The sequence below is a fragment of the Megascapheus bottae genome, unplaced genomic scaffold (genome assembly GCF_031878675.1).
Source record: "Megascapheus bottae isolate mThoBot1 unplaced genomic scaffold, mThoBot2.hap1 HAP1_SCAFFOLD_81, whole genome shotgun sequence".
NCBI classification, from domain to species: Eukaryota; Metazoa; Chordata; class Mammalia; order Rodentia; family Geomyidae; genus Megascapheus; species Megascapheus bottae.
In genome coordinates, this window is record NW_028327393.1 from 550,001 (window position 1) to 562,954 (window position 12,954).

A 12,954-nucleotide genomic window follows, 5' to 3' on the forward strand; every position below is an offset into this window, starting at 1 on the left:
TTTATACAGCAGCCCAAAGAACTGAGCTGAGGGACACGAGAATATATCATGATTCCTGGCAGCTGCTCAGCGGGCTCAGCTATGAAGACCACAGTGGATAGCCAGCCCGGAGAGACGACCCTGAGAGCCTGACTGCCAATAAACCATGAAAGGGCGATAGGAAAGCTGTGACTCATGTCGTACAGCACCAGCATTGAGCAAAAACAGCTAAAGGAAAATACATTCATCCAGTACCAGCACAAACACACACAAAAACTTAAAATTTAAAATATACCTAGAAGTAAACCAGGGTGGTGGTTAATAGCCTGTGATCTGGAACTAGACTGCCATGTTTGATCTCAGTCTTCCCTGCTGGCCTCTCTCACTCAAATTCACTGGGCCCCTAACTCTCCTATTAACAGTTGACAGTAACAGATCCTATTCCATTTGCAAGGCCCTTGAAACTGTTGGCTCAAGCAAGTGCTCCTTATGTTAGCTGCTGTTCCTATTTGCACAGTATACTTAGACACAAGTGAAGCTATTAGATAGCAAGATACTCTAGGTTTATGGCTACTGTCTAGACTGTAGACCAAACCTAAGTTAATTCTGTTGAAAATTGAATTGTTCATTCTGAAGACACGGTCCAGATTTCAGGGTCTCCTCCAAGGAGCTGAATCCAATGTAAGAGCACAAGAGTCCTTATTGCAAGCTCGAGCCTGGACTCAAGACTGACACTGACACAGCAGGACTGAATTGAGAGTCCTGACTTCCTGTTGTACACAGTTTCTATAGGGTTAGCTCACAGGGTTGATGTATTATTAATTGATTGGCTACTGCTAGGGGATATGTGCCGAGCTGCAGGGCAGCTGAAGGGCAGCTGGCCAGGGTATCTCAATGGTTATCACAGGATGTTTCGATGGTTATTTTATCCTGGGGCCTCAAATCACTGGGAGTAGGCTGTAATTTATTACTTTCTTTGAAACTGCTATCTCTGCTGGTTTAGAGTTAGTTCAGAGTGACCTTCCGGTGGGGCCTGTTAAAAAACACCTTTTCGCTGAAGTTCATACAACTTCAATATTAACTTAGGCTTCCCAGTGGTACACTGACACAGCCTCTGCTTAGCAAGTGCTGGGTCTTAGGTTTGATCCCCAGCACCAGGCACACATAAACACACAAATACTTCTTGGAAATGTCCCTTTCAGACAACCTTCCCATAAGTATCACGTTTAGACTCCTACTGGCCTTTGGTAAAGTCATGATTGGCATTTACTAACATCTGACCAAATCTGAGCCCCAGTACCTGACACCTATAATCCTGGCTACTTAGTATGTGGAGCTGAGAGGATCAAGGTTCAAAGCCAATCAAGGCAGAGAAATCCATCAAACTTTTTTCTGCAGTAAACCACATAAAAAAATCAAAAGTAGACCTGTGCTTAAGTGATAGAGCATCAGCCTTGCACAAAATAGCTAAGCAACAGCACGCAATCCGTGAGTTCAAACCCAGTATCATCACACATACACACACACACACACACACACACACACACACACACACACACACACACACACATGCACTCTCGCACACAGGCACCACAAACCACCAGTTTATTCACACAAAATTGCATAGAATGCATGCAATTGATAGAATAAGATTTTATTCATGTGCTAATTCCAAGAACTAGACATACTTTGATTACTGTGCTGTTAACACAATCCTCTTGCGTTACTCATCACCCATTGTCTTGCCTGTCTGGCCAGCTGCAAAGAGCCAAAGTTGGCAGTTGGAAGGGGAGCTCCTGTCACAGGTAGTGGGGTTGGAGAGAGGCCAAAGTCAGAGGAGCTAGATAGCAGGAGGACTAGTGGTAGGCAATTATAGTAGTGGGGAGTGTTGTGCTTTATTTAATTTTTGTTATGTTTTGGGGTGTGTGTGTGTGTGTGTGTGTGTGTGTGTGTGTGTGTGTGTGTGTGTGTGTTTGTATTTGTCTGTGAGACTGTCCTGGGATTTGAACTCAGGGGGCGGGCATTAAACTTATAGTTTTTTTGGTTCAAGTTTTGTTCTTTGTGCCTAAAGCCACGAATCCACTTGTAGATTTTTGGTTGTTTCTTGGAGATAAGAGTCTCACTGACTCAGTACCAGCTTTCAGTCACAGTCGTCATATCTCAGCCTCCTGAGTAGCTAGGATTAGTGGCAAGAGACACAACGACCTGGCTATCTGAAGTTTTAACAAGGACTACCTCGTGTAGTTTTCCTCAGAAAGACTACAATGTGGCAACTGGGAAATCCATATTGGACATTTGGAAACTGAGGCTCAGAGGAGGGAAGTTCCAACCCAGGGGGCACTGCCACATAGGCACTCATAGCTTTGCTTCTCTGAAGTCCTGTCTGTGGTTTTCTGACCAGGCTCTTGATTGAGCTATGGGTTTCTGTTGCTGCACACCCTCTTGTGGGGTGTCCCCTGAACACTGAGGACACTGGGGTGGGATCATCCTCTGGGATGTTTCTCATGAGCCCCACTGTGTGTGCAACGTCAGCCAGGGCCACCACCTTCTTCATGCCAGAAGTACCTACTCCCACGTGCAGTAGCCAAAATGTACTGTCTAGAAGCCCCCCTGCTTCTGCAGTCAGGGCAGTCCGCTGCCCTGGCATCTGGTGAACACCACACATTAGCCTACCTTCCTGGGGTGGCCACACAACAGCCCAGGGGAGAAAGAGGTGCTCTCCCTTCTGCTCATCCATGCTACACTGACAATATTTGCTCTCCTGGGTGCCAGGGATCAATAATCCTAACTACACAGGGGGCTGAGATCTGAGGATTGTGGTTGGAAGCCAATCCAGGTAGAAACACCAGTCCATGAGACTTACATGTAATCAACCACAAAAAACCACATGTAGAACTGTGGCACAAGTACTAAAGCACACTCCCCTTGAAAGATAAAGCAAAAGAACAATGCCAAAGGCCTGAGTTCAAGCCTCAGTATTAGCAAAATCATAAATAGGGAGAGAGCAAGACAAGTACTATGTGTCTTGCCTATAATCCTAGCTACTTTTGCAACTTAACACCTTTGTATCTCAGCTTTATAAAAGCAATAAAAATTTTTATAAATGCTCTCTAAAAGGATGATGGAGAGGAGGGTAGTGACAGGAGGCAGAGGTCAGCTGTGTGTGGGTCTGGCAGATCCCTGTGCGGTGCTCAGGTGCTGTGTTTTCTTTGCCCAAAGTAGAGGGGGACCCCCTTAGCATAGGGCAAAATGCTAGGTATTGAAGGTCTGTCTTTGGAAGGTTCTAGAGACACTGCAGGGAGCATGTGTGTGATTCTTGGGATTGGATGTGGTGGCTGCTGTCCCTCTCTGTTCCAGAGCCTGTGGGCCAATAGCTGTCCTAGCCTCCATGTGCTCTCAGTTGTCCCCAGTGACACTCAGTCACAAACTCTAAATCCAAGTGAACAGGGAACAGATTTACTAGATCCAAAGCAGATCTTGGTATGTAAGATGCAACCTTTTAGATGTTTTTGCCAGGCTTTGTGAATTCACTGAATGGCCTCCTATCTGGATCTGAACTCTTCTGTGCTGCATTCTTTCACAATCACCTTTGGGCACCAGGAGGAAATAAAGAGTCCCTGAGAAGCATCCTGTGTGGAAACAACAGCCTTAAGATGCATCTTAGCAGATGAAAACCAATGGCCCAAATCTCAGGAGATAATTTGGTCCCTGTTTTGTTCCTGTAATCAAGTGATAACAACTTCTCTGGAATTCTTCTAGGGACAATGTCTGAGCTCACTAGTGGTCAACCAGGCCACTGTGGGATTTGGGACTATTTTTTGTATGCAAGCTCTTCTCCCTGCCTTCCCCTAAGCCTCCCTATTTAACCTAAAATCAATATCTGTACCTCTGAAGACAGCTGAAGAAGTAGTGCTATCTTCCTAAGCCTGCTATAAACTAAATATCCTTTACTCACACTTCACCATATCATTTTATTTGGCTTCTCTAGGAGAGTGGCTGGACCTTTTGTGGGTAGGACTCCTTGATTTGATGGCTGGAGTCTAAAGTCCCAGTTTCAGGTACAATAATGGTGCAGACAGTTTCATACTGGTTTTCTGATTTCAAAACTGGGCCCATATGGTTCTTCCTCTCATTAACCAAGAAGATAACAAGGACTTTCAATTAGTCCAGCACAAGGTGGCTCACGCCTGTAATTTAGCTACACAGGAAGCTGAGATGTGAGAATCAAGGTCCAGAGCCAGCCTGGGCAATCAAATCCAAGAGAACCTTATCTCCAGTCTTCCAGAAAAAAAGACAGAAGTGGAGCTTTGGCTTATAAGTTTTCTGCTTCAAGTAGAAATAGTTAAGGGAGAGCATAAGGCTCTGCTTAAAACCCTAGTACGAACACACACAGTCATGAACATATGCACATATGGAGGCACACACACACACACAGAGACACACACACACACACACACACACAGACACACACACACACACACACACACACACCACACACAAAGATTTCATAAAAAATAATAGCAAACTGATCACCAGGAAAAAGAGACAAGAGGCTGCTTTTTTTTTCCTTTCCTCTTTCTCTTTTTTTTCTCGTATGTCAGCATGCTTGACCTCAAGGCCTGGGCCCTCTGTCTAAGCTTTTCATTCAAGGCAGGCATCCCACCACTTTGAGTCATAATGCTACTTCCAATTTTCCAGTGTTTAATTGGATGTTAGAAACTGAAAGGTTTTCCAGCTTGAGCAGACTTGGAATTGCAGTCCTCAGTCTCCTGTGCAGCTGAGATAACAGGCGTGAACTACTGGCCTCTCACATTTTTTATTCCCCTTTCTTTTCATCCGGTGTTCTCATTCTATATCCTAGGAAGAATGGGGGGAGGAATGGTGGGAGAAATGCAGCAGTGGTATTCTCTGGATATTATATTGAAAATAATCTCTAAAACTTGTAGGTGGGTGCTGGGCACCAGTGGTTCTAAACTATAATCCTGGCTTCTCAGGAGGCTGAGATCTGAGGATCAGGATTCAAAGCCATCACTGGCAAGAAAGTCTGTGAACTCTTATTTCCAATAACAATTCAGGAAAAGCTGGAAGTGATGCTGTGGCTCAAGTGTAGAATACTAGCCTTGAGCACAGAGAGGCTCAGGGACAAAGCTCAGACCCTGAGTGCAAGCCTCAGGACTGGCAAAAACCAAAAACTTGTGGGTGGGGATAGAGGAAAAAACTGGGAGATAGTGAGGAAATGGATGCCACTGTTTCAACATCAATATACACATGACCTGACTGTTGACATAATCCCGCTGCATATCATCTTTCTATAATCAGTAAGAAAAATAAAAGAATGTAAATTGAATTTTAAAAATTTATAGCTGTTCAATTGCCTATAACGTGTAGCTTTATGACCTCTCTGCATTCCCTCCCCCATCACTCAGCTTCCCTCAGTAAAAGAGGGTTTTCTTTTCTATTCCCCCTCCAGAGCTTTAAAATCTGCCAGAATCCTTGGGCCCCATTGTTTCTAGTCCAAGTCTCTGTCTCCTCAAAGGCCTGGGTCTGGCTAGCCCAGAGATACCTGTGCTCACAAATGGCTCTGGGCCAGAGCACCCAGAGTTCCCTGGGCCAACCTATTCTTATTAACCCAGGGAAGCTGTGTTTAATGTTTGCTGTTATGGTCTTGTGGTCTAGGTCTCTCCTAGGCCCTGGATTGGAGGAGGGCTCTCTGAGCACCAAGCAACAGAGCAAAGTTGGGAGCATCTGAAGCTAAGAAATAATGGGTAAGGTACCATCTTCTCAACACCATACCCTAAAGCTACTACAAGCAAACTGGACTACTAGTGGCTGAGCAGTAAAGGAAGGAACCCAGAGACAACAGTAAGGTAGATATTACAGGCAATTAAAAGGCTGTTTTGTATTCTATTTTATTTTTTGCCCAAGGCCTGGTATTTGAACTCAGGGCCTCATGTTCTCCCTTACCTATTTACACTCAAGGCTGCCACTCTACACCCTGACCCACAGCAATTTCCTGCTTTGTTTCTGGTCAATTGGATATCAGAGTCTCAGAGGCTTTTTTGCTTGGCCTGCCTCATATTGCAATCCCAGTCTTCAGCCTACTGAGTAGCTACGACTACAGGCCTGAGCAACCATCTTCTGATGATTTTCTGTTTTTGTTTCTGTTTTTTTATGGGCCTTTCTCTTGAGAAGGGGACATAATTCACCAACAGTTTATTGATTTAACATAGCTTAGCAGAATTAACACAGTTCCTGTATTCTAGTCCTAACTTGCCTAATTTTAGCCTGCCTATCCAGTGCACATGCTGGACCCACCACTCTGACATCTCTTAGTTTCTAAGTTAAACAGGGCCTGCCAGTCAGTTGGTAGATGCAGTTCCCAGTCCTGTCATGGTATGAGCTATGGGGCCCCATCAGTCCTCATCAGTCCTCTCGGCTCAAGAGTAGCTCCTGTAGAGCAAAGATCCTCAAACCACAGTCTTGGTTAAGGCCAGAAGAATTGCTGACCCTCATTTTTGGTCTTTTGGTTATATTGGGCATTGGCTGTTCCTCTCTGGCCCAAACTCCTTCTTGTTTATTTTGCTTGGTTAGGGCCCAGAAAAGTCTCTTTTCAATTAGTTGTGCCCAGGGGTGTGCTGGGTTCTTACCTTTTCTCCTATGGCAAGGTGTCTGGTTCTTAGCCATTTGCAATTACTCTATCCCGTGTGCCTGGATGCTGGCAGTTTCCATCGTTACTGCCCCATTCCCTGTTCTAGTGGTTTTATCTCTTATGGCCATATGCCTTTAGATACAAGTTGGCATTAACAATATACTTCTAGAAGTAGTTTAGCTATATTTCATCCCATTGTTCTTTCATTCTAATCATATTCATTATATTAGTATGTTCACATCATATTCATCTAGTATTTTCATAACATATTCATTATTCTAGTATTTTCCCATCATATTCATTATGTTAGTATTTTCACATTATTACCCCCTGTTCTACCTTCATATCTTTATGGTCAAAACAGCCTTGAACTCAAGGCCTGGACCCTGTTCCTGAGCTTTTTCAAACAAGGCTAGTGCTGTACCACTTTCTGTCACAGCACCACTTACTGTTTTCTGATGGGTAATCGGAGAGATGAGTTTTTATTGACATAATTGCCAAGGTTGACTTGGAATTCCAGTGCTCAGATCTCAGCTTTTCAAGAAGCAAGGATTACAGGTGCATTTGCTGCCTGTTTATTAATTGTAATCTTCAGACATCCAAGCCTATACATCTGGTATTTTAGCCTTTTTTTTTAGGGGAAACCTAGGACTCACCTGGGGACATGAGTGAGCACATGGTGATGGCCAAAATCGGGACAGGAGTCCAAGGTGACCAGAGGGGTCCAGCCAGGTTAGGAGTCAGGCACAGACAAATTGGTCCTCTATGCCGAGGACGTGCCATGCTTCCTGGGCCACATGTTCTGGTCATCTGAGACATCACAGGAATCCAGCATGCTCCTGGCCACTGTGTTTGTGTGTGTGTGTGTGTGTGTGTGTGTGTGTGTGTGTGTGTGATTATTGGTCCTTAAACTCAGGGCCTGTGACCTAGTCTTTGGAGAAAAATTAAGAAAGATGAGCAAGCAAGAAGGAAGGAAAGCAGGCAAGTGGGAGCTCCAGTGGTAGAGAAGTACCCTGGCTACCACGGCCCCCACTCCGGGGCCAGGGCCAGGTTACCTGCCGGGGCCAGCCGCCAGCAAACCAGGGTTCGCAGATTGGGGTTCCTGAAATAAGGGGCAAGGACTAGGAAAAAATAGAAGAGAGACAGACACACCGGGTCCGGGATGTCTGCAGTCCAGGTAAAGACTGCCCCGTTTATTTTCCACTCCAGCTTCTTCCCTTCTTCAGACCCAGGGAACTTCCAGGTGTTACATTCATATGGTAATTCTCAGGTCATTTAAACAGAATAAGGCCAGAAAACAATAAGGCAATAAAGCCATTGTCTGATGCAAATCAAGGTTCAGTTTGATTCCACTCTGGCTCCCAACAGGGACCCATGTGGGGTTCTGCACTTCACATAGGACAAGGAAGGCCATAGGCCTGAGGGGCCCTGAGGAACTGAACTTTGCCTGGTCCTACCTTGTGTAGAAGGGAGCAGCGTGACAGGGAAGACAGGGCATCCTCCCAAAGCTCCCAAGCACATCCACTATCCAGAGAGCAGAGCAAGGAGGTTTCCAGTCAAGGAACCCAAGGCCTCATCTCCCACCCTGCCCTGTGCTGAGTGGGTGTGCCCCAGAGTGTAGAATCAGTAAGGCCCAACATGTAGTTTGGAATGAACAGATAGGTCTTTCCTGTTGGGAGCCAGAGTGGAATCAAACTGTACCTTGACTTACATCAGACGATGGCTATTTTGTCTTATTGCTTTCTGGCCCTATTCTATGTATATGACCTGAGAATTACCATATGAATGTAACACCTGGAGGTTCCCTGGGAGAGGAGGAGGGAAGAAGGGGGAGTGGAAAATAAACGCGGCAGTCTCGGCAGTTTTTGCCTGGACTGCGGACATCCCGGACCCGGTGTGTCTGTCTCTCTTCTTTTTCTTCCTAGTCCTTGTCCCCTATTTCAGGAACCCCAATCTGCGAACCCTGGTTTGCTGCCGGTTGGCCCCGGCATCTGGAGCCTGAACAGGGACCCTGAAAATCTGGGACGAAGGTGAAGGACCCCTCCCTGTGGTGAGTAACACATCGTAGGACTATTAAGACAGACAGACACACCGGGTCCGGGATGTCCGCAGTCCAGGCAAAAACTGCCGAGACTGCCGCGTTTATTTTCCACTCCCCCTTCTTCCCTCCTCCTCTCCCAGGGAACCTCCAGGTGTTACATTCATATGGTAATTCTCAGGTCATATACATAGAATAGGGCCAGAAAGCAATAAGACAAAATAGCCATCGTCTGATGTAAGTCAAGGTACAGTTTGATTCCACTCTGGCTCCCAACATGTCCCCCGTTTTTTATTTTAAAAGAACCCATGAAGCGATATCACTGGCTTGTGCTCCCACAGGGCATGGCAAATAGCCCAACTTTATGTCAAAGTTTTGTAGCCAGAGCCATTTCTTCCACTCGTGAAAAATTTTCTTCTGTTTATATTGTTCATTATATGGATGACATCTTGTTGGCTTGTTCTGACCCTATCGTCGTACGACAAGCCTTTGGACAACTAAAGCAAGATCTGAGCCTCTTTGGCCTTATAATAGCAGCTGAAAAGGTTCAGGAACACCCCCCTTTTACATATCTAGGCCATATATTAGGCCCACACTATTTTAAAAGCCAAAAAATACAATTAAAAACTTCACACTTAAGAACTCTTCATGATTTTCAGCAATTCTTAGGAGATATAAATTGGCTTCGGCCTTATCTAAAGCTCTCCACAGGAGAGTTAAAACCCCTTTTTGATCTCTTAAAAGGAGATACCAACCCTACATCCTTGCGCGAATTAAATCCTGACGCCAGGAGGGCCATCCAAATTGTAGAAAAGGCAATTTCCCAGCAACAAGTGACCTATTGTGACTATTCTAAACCATGGGGAGTTTATATTTTAGCTACTTCTCACTCCCCAACTGCTGTATTGTGGCAGGATGGCCCACTTTTATGGCTTTATCTACCATCAACACCCGGCAAAGTGCTGACCCCCTACTACGAATTGGTAGCTAATTTGATACATATGTGCCGAGTGGATTCCCGTAAATATTTAGGTCAGGAACCTCATTTTATCTGTGTCCCATATAATCTACAACAACAAGATTGGCTATTCGCCCATTGCGATTCTTGGGCCATTGCTTGGGCCAATTATACGGGGAAAATTTTGCATCACTACCCGTCTAACAAACTTCTCCAATTTGCTGCGTGTCATACGTTTCTATTTCCTTCCATAGTACAGGCCTCGCCTTTATCTTCTGCTGCTTTGGTATTTACAGATGGATCCTCTAATGGAAAGGCTGCTTTGACCATTAATGGGAAAACTCAATCTTGGGTTATGGGTTTTTCCTCCGCCCAAGAGGTGGAATTAGAGGCTGTTTTACAAGCACTTGTCCTGTTACAAGACGAGCCCTTTAACTTATACTCAGACAGTCAATATGTAATTCGTGCTCTTCAAGTCATAGAAACTGTTCCCTTTATTGGAACTACTAACTCCAATATTCAGACCCAATTTCGCCAAGTACAAACTTTGCTTTGTTCTCGCAACCACCCCTGTTTTTTTGGCTTTGTTCGAGCTCACACTAATCTTCCTGGCCCTTTAAGTGAGGGCAATGCAGTTACTGACTCCGCCACCAGAGTTTACTTAACTCAGGTTGAACTTGCTAAGCAGTCACATGCCATCCATCATCAAAACAGTCGAGCCTTGCGCCGACAGTTTAAATTATCTAGAGAAGCAGCACGTCAAATAGTTAAGACTTGCTCCAACTGTGTCCCTTTTTCACCAGCCCCCCATTTAGGCATAAATCCACGAGGACTGCTTTCTAATCACATTTGGCAGATGGATGTCACACATGTTCCATCATTTGGCCGATTAAAATATGTTCATGTTACTGTAGATACTTATTCTAATTTTATCTTGGCCACCCCCCTTGCTGGGGAAGCCACTAAACATTGTATCTCTCACTGCATTCGATGCTTTGCTGAGATGGGGATTCCCTCGCAAATAAAAACAGATAATGGCCCTGGCTATGCAAGCCGAGCATTTCAATCCTTCTACCATTCCTATAATATCACTCATATTACAGGCATTCCTTACAATCCTCAAGGTCAAGGCATCGTGGAGAGAGCTAATGGATTATCAAAACATCAAATTGCTAAAATACAGAAAGGAGAGTCATATCCCGCTACCCCTGTGAATATACTTAATCATGCTTTATTTGTTTTAAATTTTTTGAATTTGGATTCAAATAATTTATCTGCTGCTCAGCAATTCTGGGAAAAAAGAGCGCAGCGTCCTTTTGCCTTAGTAAAATGGAAGGATCCCCTAACTGGTGCTTGGCATGGACCCGATCCTGTTCTAACCTGGGGTCGAGGGCATGTATGTGTTTTTTCACAAGGAGAAAATGACGCCCGCTGGCTGCCTGAACGCTGCGTTCGGATCGTGGAGAGTGACAGTGGTCATCCAAGCAGCGACTCACTGGGCCTACACCCCCAACCCTCCAGTGGTGCATCCTGCGACGTGGGAAGGACCTGAGTTATTTGTGCATGTCAATCGGGACTGCTACTGATCCACTTGTTCCACACATTCATATGAGCTGTGTTTCTCCTCCTTTTACTATTATGTAGGGACCTTTTAACATATTTATTGACTCTACACAATTTAATATGTGACATTATTTTGTCTTTACCAGCCCTCTTCTTAATAACCTTTTTTGTAAAAGATGCCCAGGTGAAAAGCAAAGGCCTCCAGTGGTAAGTAGAAGTCGGCCGACCCCCTTGTATGTCTGCGTTTTATTTCATTTTATTTTATTTTATTTTATTTTTGTTTGTTTGTTTGAAAAGGTGCACTGTGGGCCTAAAACAGAGGCCTGGGTGGTCAAGGGACGCCTTGACCCCCCCTCCCCTTCTGAGTTTCTTGTCGATAACAAGGCATACCTGAGAGTCCCACCAGCAAGACATGTCTAAATCTAAAAATAACTGTTTGGTGAAAACATTCATTTGAGCTCATGTTTTTTGTGTTAACTGTATCTGATTGAGTCCAATTTTCTTGTTATATGTCAATGTCTGATTATTTAAAAGTCTCCGTTTCTCTGTCTTGTTCGTGTTACATATTTTTTCTTGTCCAGTTTTGTCTTTAAAATTGGTACCATTTCTAAGTATGGATCCTTATGGTTTTTCTGTGCGTACTCAAGCACACATCCTTGTTATTTATTTGAACATTTCTGGGCCTAGCATGGCCGCTCCCCCATGTCTGCAGTTGTGACAAGCCCTGGAAAAATAAATTCCAGCTAAGTTGCCTTGCAAAAAGTTTTGTTTTGAACCTGGTTCTCACCTGTAAGAGTAAAATTGGCAAAACTCTCTTGACACAAACTTCCGGAAAACGAACGGCCAATATTAATTTTGCGCACTTTATGATCTTTGAGTATGAATGTGTGTGAATGAGTGAGTGAACATGTTCAAGGTTAAATTGTCAGCATGCTGTATAAAACAATGGTTGAACTCATTTGAAACAAAGGCAATTGGGTAAATCTAAGTCTAAACTTCAAGAAAATTATTATGCTTGAATGTTTCCTATGTCTTAAAAGTATTATTGCATTGTTTTAAAGAAAAACTGGTAAAAAGTATTTTTCTAAAGATCCTGAAATCTGCATTTTAAAAAATCTGGTATTGCAATACATACAGCTGTTTACATTGTAAACATTGTATCCTGTTCAGCACAGAGGTGTTAGGGAATTTGGGATTTATTACTTTAAGTTAAAGTTTGGAAACATGTATTAGAAATTTAAATGTAAAATTGTTCATTAACGTCAGAAATTTTGCCTGTCCTTTTTTGCAAACTGACACTAGAAATCTGATGGTAAAATGTGGATAATGTGATTAGTATTTTAAAGAAATGTTTAAAGGTTTATCTCCATGCTATTGGGTGTATTTTAAAAAAGGAGAGGAAACTAAGTCCAGACTTAGACTTTTGGTGCACTGATGTCTATAGTTCTTGAATTAGGGAAAAACTGTTATTTGAGTTTAAACTGTTTTTGGAGTTCTAGACAGTAATCTAAACTGCAAAAGAGCCCTTTTTTCTAAAAGGCAAGAGGAGTGCCTTGAGCCTTAGGGGGCCTGAAGGCAGAAGGAGTTCTTTGTGCCCTTAAAGGTTTTTCAATTGCAAATAAAGGCTAAGGTGTTAATTGTTTAAGCCAGTATCAGTAAAAGTTATTAAGAACATTGGAAATGGGTTTCTAAACAATATTTGAAAGTGAAGTTGTGTTAAATGTTTAAAGAAAGAGAAAAAAGGAAAATTAGGACTACCAAAGTAAT